This window comes from Rhinopithecus roxellana, chromosome 2, assembly GCF_007565055.1.
Source record: "Rhinopithecus roxellana isolate Shanxi Qingling chromosome 2, ASM756505v1, whole genome shotgun sequence".
Taxonomy (NCBI): Eukaryota; Metazoa; Chordata; class Mammalia; order Primates; family Cercopithecidae; genus Rhinopithecus; species Rhinopithecus roxellana.
In genome coordinates this window covers 47,197,074-47,211,554 of record NC_044550.1, presented here as the reverse complement: position 1 = coordinate 47,211,554, position 14,481 = coordinate 47,197,074, and the positions used below count along the sequence as shown (strand labels likewise).

Here is a 14,481-nt window from a genome sequence, read left to right as displayed (position 1 = left end):
GTTTTAAACACTATTAACCTAATTTAAATGAATACGTAGCCTTCCCTGAAGACTGATTCAAAGAGGAAAGTCATCATTTTAAAGGTCTACATTTTGGCTCACTGCAGTCTTGACCTCCTGGGCTCAGGTGATTTTCCAGCCTCAGCCTCCCAAGCAGCTGGAACTACAAGTGCATGCCATCACAGCAGCTAATTCTTGTATTTTTTTGTAGAAACAGGGTTTGCCATGTTTCCCAGGCTGGTCTTGAACTCCTGGGCTCAAGTGAGCTGCCTGCCTCATTCTTCCAAAGTGCTGGGAAGGACCAGCCACTGTGCCTGGTCTTTTTGGAGAATGCTGATGCTGGCTTTATTTTCTTAATGACAAGAATAAACAATCTCCTGAATGAGTTTTATACATAAACACAAGCAATATAGCACTTTGCAATCAGAGAGAATTTTTTATTCCCAGATGTTCATAACATTTAAAGATAGTTATCAAGTAATCAATGCAAAATGTTTGTTGAGAAGCTTTTATTCCAAAGAATAAAACTGTGCTTAAGAGCTTTATTCAGTGTCAAAGCATGTTGGTGGCAGAATGCAAACAGGTATCCTGATTCTCAAATTGAAATATATCCCTGTGCCCTTTTCCTTTAATATGACAAAGTGACTATAGACCTACAGAGATTTGCTTACAATTATTTTTTCTCACAATTATTTATCTATAACATCTCCCTTGTGGGGATATTTACAAGATAGTTGGCTGAGAGAGAATAGAGGTTGAAACATAATGCTCAGAAAATAAAATAGAAACTGAAATATTATAAATAACTAATATTCTAATGGAACAGTCATATCATAGGCTCTTAATCCCATTCTAAGAAAATAAAAATATCTTTACTTCAGAAAAAATAAAGATGAACTTTTAAATATGGCACAATATTATTTTTAAAAAGAATTAGATTGAAATACTGCCATATATTGTGATGGAAAAATGTGAAGATTTTAAATGAAGAATAAAACCAAATTTGATTCTTCTCTTCTGCTCTCTCCCATCCTCTTTGCCTCTGTTCCTTCCTCTCACAACCACGGATGCCTGGGACACCCACTAGCACAGGGATACAGCCAGGAACAAGTTACACATGGTCCTTAACATCTTGACACCTTCAAAATTGCAGGAAAGACATATTAGGTAACTAATGCAATGTGAGGTGTATAGTGAAATGGAAATATAGTACTTTTTACACAAATGACCGTAAGTAGTCTTAGTTTAAGTGATTATTGTCTGTCTCTGCACCTTACATAAAAAATAAAATCCCATCTCTATTCTGTGATGGCATCTCATGGCTGCCAGTCATATCTAGAAAATTTCCCCTCAGGTATGAATAGATCGGTGATGGGCTCTACTGGCATGATTGCCAGTTCTGTTTAACAAAAATTTTCACGATTTTTCAATCTTTATTCATTTAACAGCCTAATTGATTCTTTTCCTGTCCTAAACAGAAATATTTAAACTTTGCTAACTTTCTTTGAATTTGGAACTGTCAACATATGCTTTTATTCTAAAATATTTCAAGTAAAAAAAAAAAAAAAAACGTGGTAGGATGAGGTGCTGGTATATAGTCTATGATCCCCCATATGAGTGTGCTAGAGCTGTCACCAAAAGTGCCACAAATTGGATGACAACTGAACAACAGAAACATCTGTCTCTCAATTCTGGAGGCTAGAAGTCCAAACTCGAGGGTTGGCACAGCCATACTTCCTCAGAAACCTGCAGAGGAAGCATCTTTTCCTGGCTTTCCCTAGACTCCAGTGGTTCTCTGGCAATGTTTGGTGCCCCTTGGCTTAGAGGTGCATCATTCCCATCCTCCAAGTTCACAGACCATCTTCCCTCTGTGCATCAGGCTCTGTGTCCAAATTTCTCCTTTTTACAAAGATACTAGTCATATTAGATTACGGCCATTCCTAGTGACCTCATTTTACATTGATTACCTCTGGGTAAAAACCCCATTTCCATGCCGGGCACAGTGGCTCATGCCTGTAATCCCAGCACTTTGGGAGGCCGAGGCGGGCAGATCACCTGAGATCGGGAGTTTGAGACCAGTCTGACCAGCATAGAGAAACCCCATCTCTACTAAAAATACAAAATTAGCCAGGCATGGTGGCGCATGCCTGTAATCCCAGCTACTTGGGAGGCTGAGGCAGGAGAATCACTTGAACCTGGGAGGCGGAGGTTGTGGTGAGCCGAAATCGTGCCATTGCACTCCAGCCCAGGCAACAAGAGCAAAACTCCGTCTCAAAACACAAAAAAAAGACAAAACCCTATTTCCAAATAAGGGCACATTCTGCAATACTTCAACCAACAATTCTACCTCTAACAGCCCCAAGCAAAAAGACACATTCTTTATTGACACTTGTATGAAATAACTACTTACCGAACCACTCCACCCTGTACTTATAAATCATCTTTAAGGAAGGCTATGCATTATCTTATCTACTGCTGTAGTTTTTCTCTTCATGGGAAGAGTCCTAAAGAGATGAAAGAAAAATTCTTGGTCAAATTTTTCTTTAATGTGTGGAAATTTTTATCACTTTGAAAAGAACCTGACAACAGTGGAAAATTCATAAAGGAGACTTGGTATGTCACCAAACTAGATTTTTATTCTCATCATGACCAAAGGTGTGCCTCGTGCCTTTATATCCAAGTGACTTCAGCAACTAGATGTGATGAGAAAGACATGATAAGGCACTGGGAAATGTAAAGTCAGCTCTACTATGAGGAAGAACAATAGTAAATGGTTGATTCAACAAATATTTATTAAGCGCAACTATGTGCAGATCCTGTACTAGGTTGTGAGGACACAAAGTTGAATGTAACATGGTCTTGGTTTTCAGGAGCTTATCTCCTTAAATGAAGAAATAAGATAAATTTTAAAAATCTATAATACAGGATATTTTGGTTCCAGTGGAGGAAAAGGGAAGATTAAGTAGAACCTTGAAATAGAAGTGTTATTTCCAAAAGTCAAAAATTAAATAATGGGGACTAACATACCTGTTTTTAGTATTCCATGGCATTTTTAAGTACAGAAATAGTAGTATTTTTGTGATGTAATACCATAACTTAGATGGGTCTTGCTCACATTCCCTAGCCTCAAGCAATCCTCCCATTGTGGCTTTCCAAAGCGCTGGGATTACAGGTGTGAGCCATCACGTTTGGCCTGTAACTTAGGCTTTTAAAATGTAATTTTAATCTTTCACATCTTGAGAGGTATCCGATGATTATAAGTGGCATTCAATTTTTGAATGGAACAAAGATGCACTCATTTGAAAGCATTTCATTCCTCTATATCCTAAAAGCTAACCCCTGGTTCCCAACTACAGCCTGTACACAGGCTGCTCCTCCTGTATTCCCATCTCTGCATTGACAACCCCATCCTCCAAAGCACTCAAATGAAAATTTCAACCTTTTCTTTGCCTCACTTGGTGGACACCAAATCCTGTATAACCCTCTCCTGAGAATCTCTAGAAACTGCCCCTGTTCTTCGTCCCCATTGGCCATCAAGGGTCCTATCTTTTCTTGCCTGGACAATATAATCATTCTAAGTGGATTTTTCTGCTTCTTTGAATCTTCTTCCTCCTCACAATTATCTACTTTCCCATCCTGTTACCAAAAAGACTTTTCCGAAATGAAATATGATCACATTACAGCCCTGCTTTAAAGCATAGAGTGTGTCTTCATTGTCTTCAATATGGAGGAAAAACTCTTTCACAGCCCAGCCCCTGCCTCTCTCCGGAGCTTCCTCTCGTACTGTGTTCCCACGCATGCTTCACTGCAGACACACTGACTGCCTGTGGTATCCTGAACATCCCTTGCCCTCTTACAGGTTTTGTCATGCTAGCCTCCTGCCTAGATTGCCCTTCCCTGCATTCCCTCCTGTATTCATCTTGTGTCGCTGCTGACACAAATCGCTGCAAGCTTAGTGGCTTAAAACAGCACTCACTTATTTTCTTACCATCTGCAGGCCAGAAGCCAGAAATCAGTTTCACTCAGCTAAAGTCAAGCTATTGCAAGGCCAGTTCCTTCTGGATGCTCTGGGGGAGAATCTATTTCCTCGCCTTTCCTAGCTCTGGTGACCATGGGCATTCCAGGGCTGGTGACCCCTTCCTGTGCATTACTCTGACCTCCTGCTTCCATTGTCACCTCTTCCACTGTCTGCTCCTCTGTTAGCAGATTTCTATGTCCTTTTTATAAGAACATTTGTGGTTACAGAGAAGCCCACCCAGATAATCTAGAACACTCTGTCTCAAGATCTTAATTTAATCACATTTGCAAAATCCCTTTTGCCATATAAGATAACATTCACAGGCTCGAATGATTAGGCTCTGCTTATTTTCAGGAGCCATTATTCTGCCTAGCACACCTGTCTTTTCCTACCTCAGCCTTTCAGAGGCAGCTTAAACATTTCTTCTTTTCTGGGACATTTTCTAACATCCTATTCCCTCCCCAATCCCATTACTCCCTCCAGCAGTTCCCACTGAGTACTTCACTAAGAGAACCAACTGTCTGGTTTTGCTTGGGACTAAGGGGGTTCCCAGGACACAAGACTTTCAGTGTTAAAACCAAAAATCTGCCAGACAAACCAGGATGAGTCAGTTACTCTAAGTCCTCACCTTTCTTTCCGTATCACCCTCTTTGTAGCACTCAGCACGTGGGATTGTAAGTTAGAATTCTCAGTTCTCTTGCCTTTCTCCTCTGCAGGGCTATGGGTGGGAATGTTTCTTTTGTGTTTCTGATGCTAACGCCTCGTTTCTGGCATGTGGCAGATGCTCCGTAAAGTGAATGGAGTTTGTGGAGCAGCCCTGCAACAGCAGACAATCTAGGCAAAGTGGAAATTTTCCGTCCTGTGAATAGAACAAAAAACAAAATGAAACAGAACATTAAACACCAGTATGATGTGCTATGTTCTCTTGGGTACTTTTTTCTTTGATTTTCTCATCTACACTTGCAAATTTGAGTAAAATTAGACACAGTTCTTTGCAAGAACCCAAATATTCGCAGTCCTTGACAGAACACACTGTCTTCAAACAAACAGAGGCTCTACTATTTATAGCTGATTGCTTCACCGCTTGTCTTGCCTGTTTTTTGAATGTCCTTTGCCATGAACAAAGCAGATTGAAAATAGATTTGGGGCCAGGTTCTGGGAGTCTTCTAACATTTCTTTATTCTCTTAAACACTGATAAAATTGACCCATTCTGGGAATCTGCCTCCTGAATGCTACAGCAGCTGGAGCACCAGACATGTGACCCTCTCTGATATCACTTCTCTCTGTGTGATATCAACTTTGTTTACCTCTACAAAAGTGCCCTTGGGCAAAGGTGCCCTGCAACTTAGAGTTAATGGAAAAGCAACTGAGGTAAACATTAAAAAGGGAGACTCTCAAGCCTGTAATCCCAGCACTTTGGGAGGCCGAGATGGGCGGATCATGAGGTCAGGAGATTGAGACCATCCTGGCTAACACGGTGAAACCCTGTCTCCACTAAAAAAAATACAAAAAACTAGCCGGGCAAGGTGGCGGGCGCCTGTAGTCCCAGCTACTCGGGAGGCTGAGGCAGGAGAATGGCGTAAACCCAGGAGGTGGAGCTTGCAGTGAGCTGAGATCCGGCCACTGCACTCCAGCCTGGGCGACAGAGTGAGACTCCGTCTCAAAAAAAAAAAAAAAAAAAAAAAAAAAAAAAAAAAGGGAGACTCAGACAAAGACATCATTTAACCAGAGCCATCGATTCCACAGTCCCAGTTCAGAGAAAAATCATTTTTATTGCTGAGTAGGGAATACATTTATGCCCTGAAGCCAAGTGTGCCTATAATGCTTATGAACAACCACATGAATGGAAACCCTGGACAGAATGAGGGACCAGAAAGAATTAAATTCACATCTTCTGTTGCCCACATTTAAAATGAGAGAAAGTAGGAAATTGAAAACTATTTATGTTATGCATCTGCATAAGCAGAAGCTGTATAAGAAGTTACTCCTAATGAAAGAGAAAATAAAACGTGAAACTTTAAAATGAGAATCAATTATATTTTATCAGTATATTTCCAGATCTTTAATGACGAGCCATGCCTTCCATATAGAATTTAATCACATCCATCAAAGTGAAGAATTCAGCACAAAAGCAATTAGAGGGAAATATTTGGAAGACTACAAAAACATAATGTTGTAGATAAAAGTAAATATATTATTTTGGTTTGGAAAAATATTTCAAATTCTACTTAAGGTTTATAAATCCTTTCTGTAATTCATGATAAAGGGGAAAGCTCTTGATTATTCTCCTCAAGACATACACATATCATGTCTATGTGAATGAATCTGAAACCTGTGTGAATGAGGATGACTCCAGAGGTCATGACAGATGAATGACTCATCTACTCAAATGCAGCCACCAGAGCCCTGATTTGAACCCTGGGCAGACAGCTCTTTAAACACACCCCACCATTTGCCTGCAAATGTGTCATCACAGCTATAATTTCACTTCCAAACTCACTAAAGAGCCATCTATCCATGCACTACTGATTGGTTTTTACACATAGTGAGTTGCAAAGCAGTATTTTAAAACCAGCTGTGTAAGAAAACCCAGATTTCCCTAGCGTTATGTGCTCTCCAGATACAAGGACATAAAGCTAATGGAAATGAGAAGGAAAAGCAAATGTCCCCTTCCTCCTTCCATCAGATCTGGCTTTCTGGTCACCCCGTTTTATCAGATTAAAATGTAAAATGAGACTAGTGAAGCTGATTTACATAATCTCTCTCTAACCATGAGAAAAATTGGAAGGCCCAACTAAAGTCATGTTAAATGTTAACTTCTGCCAGGAATTGAGGCTGAAGTTTCACCAGCAGAACAGGAAGTCAACTTGTCTCTATTGTCTTTACAGAGCACCAGATAATGTTAAAAATTCAAAATTGCTAAAACACACACACACACACACACAGATAACTTCTTTCTCTGTTTTCATGACATATTTTATGTTTTCTTTTTATTTTTTGTTTTTCTGACCCTCTAACTAGGTTGACCTTTTACTTCTCGAGTCCCTAAGACCTTACTTTATAGCTTCAGAATTTTAGAGTCCGAAGGGATCATCATCTAAGGCAGTGGTTCCTGAAAAGGCTATAACCTTAAGGGGTGAAAGAGAGAGAAAAATATATTTAAATAAGTTTTGTTGTCTGATAAACTCACTGACTTGTTTTCTCTTTTTATCACAGACTGGATAGAACTTTGTCCAAAATGAACACTGATTCACAGACAACAGCTTGGGAACCCCTGATCTAATTTCATCCCCTAACCTTCAGCTACACAAATTAAAATTCAGGGTCACTTGGCCAAGATCACAGAGTTCATTGCTTTTGAAGGGAGCCAGGCTTTAGACACTCAAGTCTCTTGACTGTGTAGTGTGTATTCTCTCACACGGGCACCACGCCCCACCAACTCCCTACCCACGAACAAAGTTAATGCTACCATTTTTGTATACCTCTCACGGTAATCTGGAAAATTAAGTGAAATTATAATGCATTTTAAGCCAAACATATAATTAGATTATAAAAACTAAGACTTTATTCTAGACCTATAATAATTATAAAATTAAAATTATAATTCCATAATTTTATAAATTCTCATATTCACAAACAAAGTAACAGTGTCATGCAATGGAATAATTTCATCCAAATTGCAGATGATGTAAAATTAATGCTTTACAACTATTTTATTATGAAGTTAATTAAAAAGCATTATATAAAACTATGTGGACATGATAATCTCAAAAATGAAAAGGAATATTAAAATACATGTCTAGTTAGAAGATTTAAAGATAATACTCCAAAATAACAATGGTTATGTCTGATAGTAATATTCTGGATACTTTTTTCCTTTTGAATGTTTCTATAATTTCACTCTTTTTAAAAATATTCATCTTTCCTTTTATAATGATAAGAATCAACTACATTTTTGAGTCCAAAGAATAAAAATAAATCCAATATCGTGTTTGTGTATGTTATGCCAACATGCTTTTTTTTTTTTTTTAAGTAACACAGATGTGTTCATTCAAATAAGTTGACATTTTCATCTTGGTTTCATCTTGGTTAGTTGGTTTGATGAAAGTCCAAATCACATGCCAATGAGTAAACTCACTAGCCCATATGACCCAGCTCTGAGAAAGAAAGGTGTATAATTTTGTTTCACAAACATTGAGAAGCAACAACTTTTGGGGTGGGAGGGGTGCTAGAAACATCCTTTGACCAACATTTATGTGAAATGCATGTGCCAGAAATTATAATGGCAGAAAAAGAAATTTGATGTCAAACATTTTAGTAAATTACAATATGTACTCTAGAAACATTTCCACTGGAAGGAAAACATCCATTTGAGTGAATGTGTAATTTCTATTTTTATAATACAATGTGGGCAGATTATTACAAAAAGTATATGCAACCATGTGAAGTTTAATGCTTAAACATAAATAATTAGTATCTAGCTTGGTTATGAGTTAATAAAACTTTAGAAATCAATTAGAAAAACCATACATTTAATTTCACTTTCCACTATTAAGTACGTTAGATGTTTTAAAAAGCTAAAACAATAAAAAATTTTGCAAGGATAAAAATGAAATTAATACTGTCAAATTCTTTTCTGGCTTCATCTGATGTTAAACATTAAACAGATGTCCGGCCTGTTAAAAAAAAGAAATCTTGGATCACAGTAATAAATAGCCTCTGAGAGAATTAAATGGGGTTTTAAAAACATATTATTCATTTTAACTTTTATGTCAAAATCATTAAAAAATGTACATAGCACATAATAGAGAAGACGAGGGCGACAACAATTGAGATTATAGATGGTCCCCAATTTATAAGGTTTCGACTTAGATTTTTTTACTTTACAATGACGCCAAAGCCATATGCCTTCAGTACACTCCTCAACTTATGATGTGGTTACTTCTGGATAAACCCATTGTAAGTGGAAAATACCATAAGTTGAACTTTATACAGTATCAAGATACAACCCCATTGTAAGTGGAGGAGTATCAGTATTTGAAGGCAAGCTTCAAAAATCCAATTCAAATTGGCTTGAAGAAAATGAGAATTCATCACTTCATATAAATGAAGAAGCAAGGGGTTCTGGCTTCAGGTGTGGCTGGATCTGAGAACCCATATGACATCCCTAGGACCTGGCCTCTTTCCATCTCCTGAATCTGTTCTTCTCTGCTTTAATGTTCCTATATGCAAACAACAGAAACCAACTATGGATAGTTTAATCAAGAACTGAATTTACTAAAGTATTTTAGCTAGCTCACACTACCTTTGGAAAGATTTGAGAATGAAATTTGGAAACTCGTAGCCAGTAACTCAACTGCAAATCAAGTTAAAAACCAACTCACTGGAGATACCATTGCCAGTATAACTTGTCCCAGCAGTCCTGGTTCCAGGCACCGGATGCTCCTGCTAGAATCATAACTATTGGGGCTTCTAGAAATGGGATAAAACTGCTACTGCCTCCCAAGAATAAAGTCCTTATTTACCTCATTGGCTTCTGATTAAAAGTCTGACAAGAGTGAGTTTGATAGCAGATCCTAGAACACACATATACTGGAATAAGAAAGACTCAAAGGTAAGAATTTAGCTTTTACAGACAAAGGTGGTCTCATAAATTGGGGAATCCATCAACATAGGAAAGTTGTTTTGGGGAATCCATCAACATAGGAAAGTCGTTTAAAGGGGCTCAGTGGCCAAAAAGAATAACAAATATATGCCACGGATTTTTCCTTAGGCATTATATGCTGCCAAATGGCTACCAGCAGCTCCAAAATCCCCCCAGGTCCAACTCGTACAATGAACACATCTGTGCTTCTCCTGCTAACCTGGCAAAACACTCGTTCCCCACTGGCTCTGACAATGTTTCATGCCCAAGTCTGAACAAATCACATGGTGAGGGGAATGTGTGCCTTTGGCCAACACTGAATCACATGCCCACTCCTGGAGATGGAGGCAGTGTTATCCCTACTTGAAGCATTTGAAGTACTTATTCTGAGAGCAGAGAATGCAGTCCTCCAGAGAGAAGCTGCTAGATAGTTTCCAGAAGAAGGAATGGAAGAAAGAATAGGAGATGAGGAGATGGGTAAAGGCAGCAAATGTTTTTTACAAATATTTTGATATCCAACTTAACTTCTCAGTTCAACCAAGAAATGGAATGAAGTTTCTGGTCAGACCATGTGTTCTGATTTGGATTATCTTTGATTTGGTCAGTCTAATAAAAATAATTACAATAACAGTACTAAGAATGACACTTGTATGGTGTTAGGTTTCTCTAAATTGTGTACGTATAAGTTATACATATATATATAAATATATATAACTTAATTATGTTCTAACTAATATGTATGTGTGTGTGTGTGTGTGTATGTGTATAAAATCTTCACAACCTTATGCTGTATATTATTACCATCATTTTATAGATGAAAGGACTGAGACCCAGGATGTTAAATAATTTGATCAAGATCAGATCCTTCGTTGAGTAGAGTAACTGGAATTTGAACCCAGGCAATCTGACTTGAATCCATTATCTTAACTATATAGTATAGACTCCAAAGAGAGTACATTACCTGTCACTGGTGATCTTTAAGAGAATCTAGGTAATCGCTAGAGAGAGTTGTGAAAGATATTTTTCTATTTAAAATAAGATTGATGATCTTTCTCTCCTCTCAATTGGCTGAATGCAGAGAAGTGCCTTATAGAGAACCTACAATTATCCCCCCGTGGCCCAGCAGTGTGAGTTCTGCTATATGGGGGCAGGTCAGGCTGGGGCAACTGTATGACTCATGTTTCCCAGGCTGGCCCAGGTGCTAACATGCTCTAGCTTCCTTTAAGGAAAGCTACTTCTGGAAGTTTGTGGCCTGTCTGGGTGTCCGCAGTTATCCCCCACTCCAAAAATTCCCATGGAATGCCTAAGCATTGGCCAGTGAATCCTCATCTCCACATTTCCAAGCAGCTTCTGTAGTCTGGGACTGCTCAAAGACCTGCTGTGCAGGGATAAAAATGCTTTGCTAATCTGGTGGACCAGCCTCTCATTCCTCTCTCCTACATCCACGAGATGGCAAAGGAGGAGCCACAAATCTTTCTCAAGCCTTGTACACAAATCCGTTAGTCACAGTACAAATTGCACTTGAATGACAATCTACTACCAATTACGTTAAACTGTAAGTCTCCACATTCAGCTGTAGCATTTTTACTTTTTCTGAACCATTCCCATCATGTCAAATATTGAACCTGTGAGAGTAAAGTTATGTCCATATGCACTATGAGACAGACACTGCTGACCTCTACCCAACAAATCATTGCACCTGCTTCTTCCAGCTGACAGAGCCCTGTTCTTGGGACGGGAACTGAAAATGTCAGATTCAGTTGTTTCAGCTATAAGTCCGTTACTGGAAATCCTTGTTTTTTTGCAAAACTAGGCCCTAAAAATAATAGAGCTTATAGGAAAAAGAAGGGGTTGGGGGTAAAAGTAGACCTAAGAAAAAAACATAGTGGGTATTTCAGAATATAATTTGGACAACCTTAGGCCGGCAGTTAAGATAGCTAGGGCTACTCAGGATATAATAAAAAGCATTAAAACAACATGGACTATTCATTTCCGGTTCATGTATTCACATGTGGTTCACATATGTTATGCTTAAAAAGTCACTTTAAAAAGATAAAGAAAGAACAATATGGAATGCATTCCAGAACTCTGAGACAGTGAGGCTGCTGACAGAGTGGGTATCGTATCAGGCCTCTGAGCCCAAGCTAAGCCATCATAACCCCTGTGACCTGCACATACACATCTAGATGGCCTGAAGTAACTGAAGAATCACAAAAGAAGTGAAAATGGCCTGTTCCTGCCTTAACTGATGACATTACCTTGTGAAATGCCTTCTCCTGGCTCATCCTGGCTCAAAAGCTCCCCTGCTGAGCACCTTGTATCCCCCTCCCCTGTCCACTAGAGAACAACCGCCTTTGACTGTAATTTTCCACTACCTACCCGAATCCTATAAAACAGCCCCACCCCATCTCCCTTTACTGACTCTCTTTTCGGACTCAGCCCGCCTACACCCAGGTGAAATAAACTTGTTGCTCACACAAAGCCTGTTTGGTGTTCTCTTCACACGGACGCGAGTGAAATACAGGAGGAAGTGGAACCCCCCACAGGCTTAGAGTTGTATGAGACTCAGGAGTAACAGGTGCCCTCACATGAGGGAGTGTCAGGAATAAGCCCTCATTTTACATTTTCTTTCACAAAGTTAAAAAAGGCTCCTGCCTGTATAGCTAAAGGCTTTTACCTTTCCTGCTAAAAGTTATTATTAATTCTCTCTCCTGCTAGGCTGCTATATTCTGCTCTTTTGCTACACCAACACAGCTTCCAGAGTATGTCAACATAATTCCCCTATTTATCAATGCACGTATGTGTTCATTTCCTGGAAATGGATGTGGCAGAACAGACTGTACTCCCTCTCCGAGCCTTCTTGCAGCAGGCAATGGCCATGTGACTTGGTTCTGAAGAATGAAATAAATATAGGGAGACTGCTGAGAAAGCCTCAAGAAGAAACTCTTCCTTTCCTATTTTACATTTTGTCATATGAGGATATAATACTTGGAGCAACTGATGCCATTGTATAGCCATGGAGAGAGATACTGCTGCTACACTGATGGTGAAGAAGAGGAGAGGGGAGGGAAGGAGGAAGGAAGGAAGAGGTGAAAAAAAAGAAAAGAGAAGAAAGGGGAGGGACTGGGAGGGAGGGGAAGGAGAGGGGAGGGGAGGGGAGGGAAGAGAATGGGGGAGGAAGGGAGCGAAGGGAAGGGAAGAGAAGGGAAGAGAAGGGAAGGGAAGGGAAAGGAAGGGGAGGGGAGGGGAGGGGAGGAAAGGAAAGGGAAGGGGACGGGAGGGGAGTGGAGGGGAGAGGACGGAAGGGAAGGGAGGGGAGGGGAGGGGAGGGGAGGGGAGGGAGGGGAGGGAAAAGGGAAAAAAGGCAAGAAAAGAGGGGCCAGGTCCTTGATGACAGCATCAAAACACTGAAACAACCCTGGAACTATTTATCACCAATTCAAACTTCTAAGCCACTTTTGGCCTTATGCTTTTAATTTTATTTTATTTTTAGAAAGATAGGGTCTCACTCCGTCACCCAGGCTGGAGTGCGTGATCGTAACTCACTGCAGTCTTGAATTCCCGGGCTCAAGTGAGCCTCCCACCTCAGTCTCCCAATCTAGATAATTTTTTAATTTTTTGTGAAGACTGGAGTCTAGCCATGTTGCCTTGGCTGATCTCTAATTCCTGACCTTAAGCGATCCTCCTGCTTTGGCCTCCCAAAGCACTGAGATTACAGGTGTGAGCCACTGTGCCAGGTGGGTCTTATTCTCTTTACTTGCAGCACACCAATATCTCTGGCATTTCCTGTAGAGCAGTATGAAAGGAAAATAAATCTTGGTATCTCAAAATCACTGAGCCAAGAGTAAAGTCAAGCTGGGAACTATGTCAGGCAAACCTGCCTCCCATTTTATTCCTAAATAAGATAGCTACAAAGATAAGAAGCTACATACCTCCCTCACAATTTGCCCACAAGAAATTCCTTGTGGACAAAGGACAGACAGAGCTCAAAGTCATCCCTCTGAGGCTCACCTGAGACAAATGCATATCTGATTGCTTCCTCTACCCTATTGTTTTGAAAGAGATGAACTGGAAAAAAAAAAAAAAAAAAAAAAAAAAAAAAAAAAAAAAAAAACAACTAAAAGGCAGAAATGAAGTCCACAGGCTCACAGCCCGGGCGGCGCCCTGACAGCCTGGGCGGCGCCCTCAGCCTAGTTAAAGATCGACCCCGGACCTAACCGATTAGGTTAATTAGGTTATCTATAGACTCCGGACATTGTAAGGACAAACGTTGTGAAAGTCTCTGTCCTGCTCTAATTACCGGTGTCTGCCACATATCTTAGTCCTGGGCCCAGTAGAACACAATCCTCTATTTTGTCCCAACTTCCTGAGCCCAACACACCCCCCCACACACACACCACCTAGAGAGCCCCTGATAAGATCACAACCGTTTGTAGTTTTACTAAAAGCACGGGAACAAATGGAAAACTGTTAATTGTATTAACCAATTACCAGTTGTAATGCTGCAACCAAAAGAATTCCTTTGTACCTCTGTAACCTTGCATATCCTGTATGCATCGGGCTATAAAGAGGGGCCACATGCATCATTCGGGGCCCTCTTGTATGTTGTAAAACAGAGGGACCAAGTTCGAACTTGCATTAAAGATCCTTGCCGCTTGGCTTTGACTCCGGATTCTGGTGGACTTCTTTGGGGAATAAAGGGTCTGGGCATAACATTTGGGGGCTCGTCCGGGATTCCCCCAAGCCCACCAGACCCCCAGTCAACGGATCTACTAGGATCGATCTGCTAATAGGTGAGTCGGCTCGTCTATGTTTGTC

At 40.0% G+C, this 14,481-nt stretch overlaps 1 long non-coding RNA gene across 1 annotated transcript; it reads right to left on the bottom strand.

The window, feature by feature from the left end:
* Nucleotides 1–930: 930 nt before the first annotated feature.
* LOC115892591 lies at nt 931–4,860 on the bottom strand. The gene is made up of 3 exons (XR_004052459.1): nt 4,647–4,860; nt 2,411–2,504; nt 931–1,139 (listed from the first exon to the last, which is right to left on the bottom strand). It is a non-coding gene; the product is annotated as an uncharacterized LOC115892591 (long non-coding RNA).
* Nucleotides 4,861–14,481: the final 9,621 nt, after the last annotated feature.